Raw genomic sequence first — 8,807 nt, 5'->3', positions numbered from 1 at the left:
GTTTATGTTGCTGGGCTTTGGAGGCAAACAGAGCATGAAGGGGCAAGTACCACGTCCCCAGGGGGCAGCGGTTTTGCCACTGTTGTGGTACTAATAGCCGAATTGAGGATGTGAACCCCTGTTATTGGAATGCCCAGCCTATAATGATATTCGTGCTGAAGAAGGATTCGATCATCAACAGAGCATGTTGGAGGCCATGCAATGGGAACCCGCACGTCTGGCTAGGAAATTGGAACGTATGTGGGCTCACCGAAACTCAATTACCCCCTTTAGACGCTAGTCTGGGCTGATGTGCGGTGTTTTCCTTTCCTCCGTGGCTTTTAGGTGTTGTAGTATTACCCTTGGGCCCTCGGCTCGTATGGGTAATCTTACAGGTATGGGGTCACGCACCCCCAACCATGTAACACACACACACACATAACACGTCTTCGTCGCAATTAAGCCCGTGAAATTTTACGGGTGCTGTGCATTACGGCTTGGGGGATTACGGGTCAAGACCTTGTGATTACGGGTAATGTAACCTGTGGATGACTTCCAGCACGGGCAACCAACAAAATGTCACCTGTGTTATTCCTTATAAAAGGAATGCTTTGGCAACTTAAAAATAAGCATGTGTACAAATTTTCTTGGCCGGTAATTACATGTGAAGACCACATGATTACGGGTAAACATGAATTTACGGGTGAAAACCTTTCCCAGAGTGGCAAAAGGTTTAAATCTCGATGTGCTGAGTGTTGGAAGCCTTACATTGGAAGCCTTGGAAGCCCTACATGTTGCAAGCCTTACCTCGCCATCCTTGCAGAAATTCAGGCCAAGAATTGTTGAAGGCGAGCTGCCTAGTCCGGCTGCAACAGAAGACCACCCCTCAAATTGAACTACTGAGCCGCTGTTAAGGTTCGAGATTACTCGGGCTAGGCTAAATAGCATAAAGTTCAAATCTTTTCCTGACTGTTTATGAACTGCATAGAGTCGCTTAACTTCTTTGGCGGTATATTCGAAAATGGGAAGTCCAGTTGCTTCCATGTCTAATACGTTTCCTCAGTGATCTTGATTCTTACAAAATTAGCATTACGGGGCTTTATGTTGTCTTAAAAAATAGGGTGTGATTTAGCCGCCTTGCTAAAGACTGCCGTACTACTTCCAGGCGACTTGTGTACGGAACTAGTATAAAGTTCACAAGCCTGCAAATTCAAATTTGGGAAGTTGTTTGTGGCTAGCTAACTTTGTTGATTGCATCATGAAAATCCTGGCCAGGACCTGAGAGAATTCAAGAGAATAGGATGCTCTTTTGTCATGGCGGGACCAAATGCTTGCTTGTGTAGAAGCAGTAGATGCTCGACAATTGATACAAACGTAACTGTTCTGGTATTCTTACACATTGTGATCATTCTTACTGGTCACATTAGCCAGTTCGCCATGTCTATTAATGCGCTGGAGGCGGCATCTGAACGACTAAAGATCATCTACAGACCGGATGTAGCTCCACACTCCTACCTGCCTTTTCACTGCACCAACTGTGCCAACTGGTTTGGTAGTCGGTCACATGCATATCGGCACCAGTGCAAAGACAGGGGGTGGAGTATGGAGGTACCCCTTGTAAAAGGACATGATGCAACCATACATCCCTCCATGGATCAGGGGCATGAAGATGTGCCTGAATACAATGCAAGACCAGCCAAACAAAGACGGATGGAAGACATCTTGTGCAACTGCAAGCAGGGCACCATCGATTCCCTAGTGCTACCTTTGTGGGAACAGTGCAGCACATAGGACTGCCTATACATGCTCCAGGCATCACAGTGGGCTGGAGGCCTTTCCGCCAATAACTTCCTCCAGCAAGGCGACCTGCACCCTTCTTTTCTGGAACAGTTGAGGACCTGCCTGCTGGCCCAGTCATGGTTCTTGGCTCTCAACCTGGGCCTATCATGAGGCACCAAAGCACACTAAGTGATCCTGATGGTGCCCAGCAGTCCTCATCATCTGCTGACATGGAAGGTACAGAGAGACATGCATGATGGTGCCCTGCTTGCAGTTGCACAAGATGTCTTCCATCCGTCTTGTTCATAGCTGGTTCGGCTGGTCTTGCATTGTATTCAGGCACATCTTCATGCCCCTGATCCATGGAGGGATGTATGGTTGCATCATGTCCTTTTACAAGGGGTACCTCCATACTCCACCCCCTGTCTTTGCACTGGCGCCGATATGCATGTGACTGACTACCAAACCAGTTGGCACAGTTGGTGCAGTGAAAAGGCAGGCAGGAGTGCGGAGCTACATCCGGTCTGTAGATGATCTTTAGTCCTTTTGGATGCCGCCTCCAGCGCATTAATAGACATGGCGAACTGGCTAATGTGACCAGTAAGAATGATCACAATGTGTAAGAATACCAGAACAGTTACGATTGTATCAATTGTCGAGCGTCTACTGCTTCTACACAAGCAAGCATTTGGTCCCGCCATGACAAAAGAGCATCCTATTCTCTTGAATTCTCTCAGGTCCTGGCCAGGATTTTCATGATGCAATCAACAAAGTTAGCTAGCCACAAACAACTTCCCAAATTTGAATTTGCAGGCTTGTGAACTTTATACTAGTTCCGTACACAAGTCGCCTGGAAGTAGTACGGCAGTCTTTAGCAAGGCGGCTAAATCACACCCTATTTTTTAAGACAACATAAAGCCCCGTAATGCTAATTTTGTAAGAATCAAGATCACTGAGGAAACGTATTAGACATGGAAGCAACTGGACTTCCCATTTTCGAATATACCGCCAAAGAAGTTAAGCGACTCTATGCAGTTCATAAACAGTCAGGAAAAGATTTGAACTTTATGCTATTTAGCCTAGCCCGAGTAATCTCAAACCTTAACAGCGGCTCAGTAGTTCAATTTGAGGGGTGGTCTTCTGTTGCAGTGTAGCAAGCTACATTTACCTTAGAATATCTTTAAGCTATTAAGGCTTAATCACAGTAACGGTACGGTCCCGTATTTACGAACCATACTCGTTAACTGTACAAACTCACTTTCTGGTACGCTATCACAACCTAATCACAACCTAGCGTACGACACCAAGACTCCAGGAATGGAGATGGCGGCAGGTGGGCCGCATTTAAGCCACCCAGGTGAAGTGCTTTGGCCAGACACTTCTGTATCAATATACTAGTGTTCAGGGTTCAAGACCTTGCTGTCACCGTTCTCGACGTATGTCTTCGAATCCCGACTTCCCTTGTCTCTTCTCGCGCCTAATGCTGGGTCGCCAATCGTGGACGAGATCCTCCGCTTCCGCTAACACAGCTAAGGTAAGAGACGGCTGTTACATTTTGGTATCGACGATCATTTGTTCGGTCCTCGCCTCACATTGCACCGCAGCAGTTACTCACCCATTGTCTGAGTCTTAGACTCGACTTTCTGGAAATGGTTCCTAAGCCTATAGCTAAGACAAAGGCTGTTTCTTTGAGCGATGCTAAGCACGTTCCTATTCCATGACCGAAGCCTAAGACTACAGTGCAAATTCCTGCCGATGCTACAACCGCTTCAGACCCACTTCGCATTGCGAAAATTAACAAGCGCAAATTAAGGAAACAATCCTTCGCTTCGCTTCGTAAATACCTTTCCTCTGTCGCTGTTGATAATGACCTTCAGGACGCGATGACGCCAACTGATAACGTGGCGACTGCCCTCGACACTACTGGCAATGATGTGGTTGACACGACGACAGAAGTTCCCAAAGCCAAAGCCACTTTGCCAGCGCATTTGGTTGAAACTTTGCGACAGTCAGTGCCGAACCGCGTCGGCACCTTGGAGCATTCTCTGGAAGGAACACACCAGGAGATGGCAGAACTCCGTGACGACATTATATCGTTACAAAATTCTTCACAGCGTGTGGAGACGCAACTCCAGGAGTTACTCTCCAAGCTGTCAATGCCCTCAAGCCCACCACCTCCCAATCCACGGTCCGTAGCCATTTGCAAGATAATCCAGCAAGTGGCTTCATCTTCCCTGGCCGGCATCCTGTCAAAAGAGAGCCTCCAGGTCACCGCTTTTCAGGCGGCCCTGGACTCCCTGACGATAGAGCCGGAGGTCACCCTGGAGGAGGTCCGGAAACTTTGGGACACCGGTGGAGAGCGGCCCTGGCGGTAGCACTACAGACTCCGACTCCGCACGGCCTGTGCTACAGCCCACGGGCAAAACGCCGTGTACCGAGGTGAGTACGCAGAAACGCGTTCTGCTTCCCCCAAAAATTTCGGGAAAAAGGGATACACATATTACTTGCACCCGATAGTGGTTCGAGTTCCTTTTGCAATACTTAGACTTAATGCAAATGGACCCGTTAGAGCACTTTGTCTACTTCATATCGGGCAAAGCTCTAGTCTGGGCCATGGATATTTTCGGGGAGCACCGATCGGGCAAGAAGCTTTTGACGCGTGATTCTTTACATGCTGCCTTTTTGTTGCAATACAGCGATACGCAACGCAACACGGCTATGGCCGCCCGCGATAGGTTGCATGCGAACAAACACGCCATGAAAGCAACTGAAACAGTGCCCGAATATACTCAACATTTTCACGATATATTTCGTGAAGTGAAAGATATGAACCCGAGCGATCAAATCGGCTGGTACGTTAAGGGGTTACTACCACCTTTGTGCAGCCGGTGTGTGACAAGCGAAGAGGGCAAAGATTGGGACAGCTTAGATAAGCTAATCCTTTACACTGTTGGGCAAGAGGTTCGGTGGCAGTCGGGCAAAGACAAGCCTACCGTCCATGCAGTTAGCGCTGACCTTAATGCGATCACTGCTAAAAAGCCCTTCAATAAGTTAAAGTGTTCGTCCTCTGATCGCAATTTGCAGGGTTGGCAACCCACCAATCGGCCCAAGAACGCGCGTCTGGAGCAAGAACAGCTGACGGCACACACTTGCCACAAATGCCGTCGCGTGAAGCCCGCCCACCAGAGCTGGGTGGAGCACAAGCCCGACTGCATTCGACACCTCAAGGCTAACGCCGAGAAGACGCTGTCCCTTGCCGCGAAGATGGAGAATGCCATGGCTGATTAGCGGGTCGGCAAGTGTGTTGTTGGGGGCTGTGAGCAACCGGAATGTCCTAAGGACTCGGCTAGCTTGCAAATCAGAGAGTCCTTGTTGCCCGTTTGTGATCCACTTAGCTGTGATCACATGTTCCTCCCGGACGAGTTTCGTAACGTGGAGAACATGTTGGGACGGCAGTTCACCTTTGACGCTGCTTGTAACAACTCTGGCGACAATAGTCTTTGTACACGCTTTGCCTCCCCTTCAAATTCGTTCTTGACCTCCGATGTCTCTGGCGAGTTTGTCTGGGCAAATCCCCCATACACAAAAATTGAGCTTTGGCATAAGCATTACCTGTGCTGCAAGCGTATGCGTCCCGAAACCACTTCAGCGGTTTTTGTAGTACCAAAATGGTCTTAAATTGAAAGACGCATGCGAGCGGCAGGACACCAGCTGCTAAAAACATATGCCGTAGGGACGAAACTGTTCTTAAAGAAAGCAGACGATGGTAGTCGTCAGGAAATGCCCGGTATTCCGTGGCCTATCCAGCTTTGGTATGACCCGCCAGCTAAAGAGGTTCAACTGAACAGTATTGGCTCCTCACAGTCCATGATTTTTGGCGCATTCTTATGCCAAACGCCTTGCAGCGCACTTATCGATTCCGGTGCTGACTGCAAGGGCACGGCTGATGGATTCATCTCCTCCGAGGCAGCTCGCAAAATGGGGCTGCTATTCGGCCGTGTTCAACTTCTTTGGTTCACATTGTGAACGGATCCTCCGAGCTCATTGAGGGCTTGATACACACCAAGTTGCGGATAGCATCTTTCCATGACACAGTCAAACTGCTCGTGCTAAAGCAAGCTAACGCTGGAGTCGAACTTATACTTGGCGCGGATTGGCTTGTGTGCCGCAAAGTGCTTCCAAACACAGACGCTTACGCTCCACAGGTCGCCCACAGACAGTTGGACGCTCAAGCCTTCCTTTTGGTCTTCGGACAATAATGCTGAGGATCACCTTGATGGTATCACTATCATGAACTACGTCACCGCGACACTCTATGCGGCGACGACAGTTGACACGATGTCGGCTAAAGCAGCGGCACATAAAATAGCAAAAGGAGCACGTAGCCGTACGACGGAGCCGTACCACTAGCAAAACGATCGTACCGGTTGACTCAATTAGAGCAACAAGAGATGCGTAAACAAGTTACAGAGCTTTTGCAGAAAGGTTACATTGAACCCTCTGCGTCGCCTTATGGCGCACCCGTCATCTTTGTGGAAAAAGCTAACGGGCAAGGCCTGCGTATGGTCCTTGATTATCGAGCTCTGAATAAACTTACGATCAAGAGACGGTATCCAATGCCAAACATTACCGAACTCTTCGATCAGCTCCAAGGGGCTAACCTTTTCAGCTCCCTGGATCTGCAGCAGGGGTATAACCAAATTCGCATCTCGAAAGAAGATATTGAGAAAACGGCCTTCATAGCACCGGGGCTCGGCCAGTATCAATTCAAAGTCCTATGCTTTGGACTAACCAATGCTCCTGCAACGTTCCAAGCAGTAATGAACCGTATATTTGCTGCGTACATTGGCAAATTCGTGCTAGTGTACTTGGACGATATTTTGGTCTTCAGTAAGACCCCCGCCGAGCATGAACAACACATCCGTACCGTGTTGTCCTTGCTAAGAGAGCACCAATTTAAGGCAAAAATGTCGAAATGCCAGTTCAACCAGACCGAGCTGCATTTCCTGGGTCACGTCGTCAGCCGAGAGGGGCTGAAAGTGGACGAGCGTAAGGTCCAAACCATTAAAGAATGGCCTATACCGACAGACTTGCAAAAGCTGCGTTCGTTCCTTGGCTTAGCCAATTATTTTCGAAGATTTATCCAAGGATATTCTTCTCTCGTGGCCCCCCTCACGTCACTCACCAGTGCGAAGGTGCCCTACCACTGGATGAAGGACTGTCAAGGCTCCTTCGAGGGCGTGAAGTCTGCCTTAACCAATGCACCAGTATTAAAACTCCCTGAACTAGACAAACCCTTCACTGTCTGGTCCGATGCGTCGTTACACGGCACGGGCGCCATACTTTTACAAAACGACCACCCAGTCGCGTACACAAGCTCTAAATTCAGCAGAGCTGAGTACAACTACACGACCACGGACCAAGAGTGTTTAGGAACTGTCCTAGCACTTGAAGAGTGGCGCTGTTACCTAGAGGGTGCATCGGATGTCACTTTAGTCACCGATCACCAACCGCTGGTCTATTTGCAAGATCAGGAAAGCGCCGATAAACTCTCTCGACGACAAGCTCGTTGGTTGGAACGCCTCTCACGTTTCGACTTTAAATGGGAGTACCGACCCGGACGAATCAACGTTGCTGACCCTCTCAGTCGGGTTCACGACGTGGTGCTGAACGTGCTTACAGCATCGCTGATTGGCAGCGATATTGGGCGCCGAATCCTAAGCGGGTACGACGGTGATCCCATGCTCAAGAAGAGCTCGGTAGCAAAACTGCAGCTTAAACGGAAAGACGGCTTCTGGTATTACGGTTCCCAGTTGTACGTTCCGGATGTGCTTGACTTGTGAAAGGACATCATCCACGAAAATCACGATGTTCCTTACGCTGGCCACCGCGGCATTGACCGCACCAAAAAAGCGATCGCGAAACATTTTTGGTGGCCCGGGTTGGATACTAACGTGAAGGCCTACGTTAGTACCTGCCCTTCTTGTCAGCGCAATAAGGCTTCAAATCAAAAGCCAGGCGGACTGCTGCAGCCCCTTCCCATTCCAGATAACGTTTGGGATAGTGTGTCAATGGATTTGGTCACACAGCTACCCACAACCCGCAATGGGCATGACGCGATAGTAGTGTTCGTGGACCGCCTGAGCAAGATGACGCACTTTGCTCCCACAACCACATCCGTCGGTGCGGAAGATCTAGCCCGCCTCTTTGTGGCTATGGTTTTCAAACAGCACGGCCTTCCACAGAATATTGTGACTGACCGGGACACACGCTTCACAAGCAACTTTTGGAAGGAAACATTTCGCCTGCTAGGCACCCACCTCTATATGAGCACAGCCTACCATCCGCAGACTGATGGTCAAACCGAGCGAATGAATCGCTTACTGGAAGAGACACTGAGGCACTATATTTCGCCCACTCAGGATGATTGGGATGAACACCTGCCACTCATCGAGTTTGCTATTAATAACTCGAGGCAGAGCTCAACGGGTGCCACCCTGTTTAGCCTTAATGGTATCAAGCAGCCACGTGTGCCGGTTGACTTGCACCTAAAAACCAAAGTGCCTGCCGCTGACCTCTATCCCAAGGTCATGCGCAAACGTATTGAAAACGCAAAACAGTGTCTTAAGGCTGCTCAATCCCGCCAGTGCATTGTCGTCGACAAGCATCGGTGTGCGGTGCGTTTTGAGGTTGGGGACTCCGTGCTGCTCAGCACCCGCAACATCCAGTTGAAATCTCCTGGAGCAAAGAAATTATTGCCTACGTTTATTGGGCCATATAAGGTTGTCGCCCGAGTGGGAGAGAACACGGTAAAATTGGGATTACCCGCGACTTCCCGACTCCATCCGGTCTTCCACTGTTTAGGGTTTTAGGGAGTACACACGGGGGGAAAGAATGGGCTATTGCAGCGAAACAACGCCCCAGATGAGTGCTAAAAACAGTGCATTAGAACATGCATATTTGAAGCTTAGCCTAACGTTGTCCTTGGCCTCCGACTGCACCCACTACCCTCCAGAGCGTGGCTTGGAGCTTTTCGAGTCAAGGAACGT

Source organism: Volvox carteri (assembly GCF_000143455.1).
Source record: "Volvox carteri f. nagariensis unplaced genomic scaffold VOLCAscaffold_33, whole genome shotgun sequence".
In the NCBI taxonomy this organism is placed as follows: domain Eukaryota; kingdom Viridiplantae; phylum Chlorophyta; class Chlorophyceae; order Chlamydomonadales; family Volvocaceae; genus Volvox; species Volvox carteri.
The sequence above is the reverse complement of the archived record's forward strand: the minus strand, read 5'-3'. Positions refer to the sequence as shown.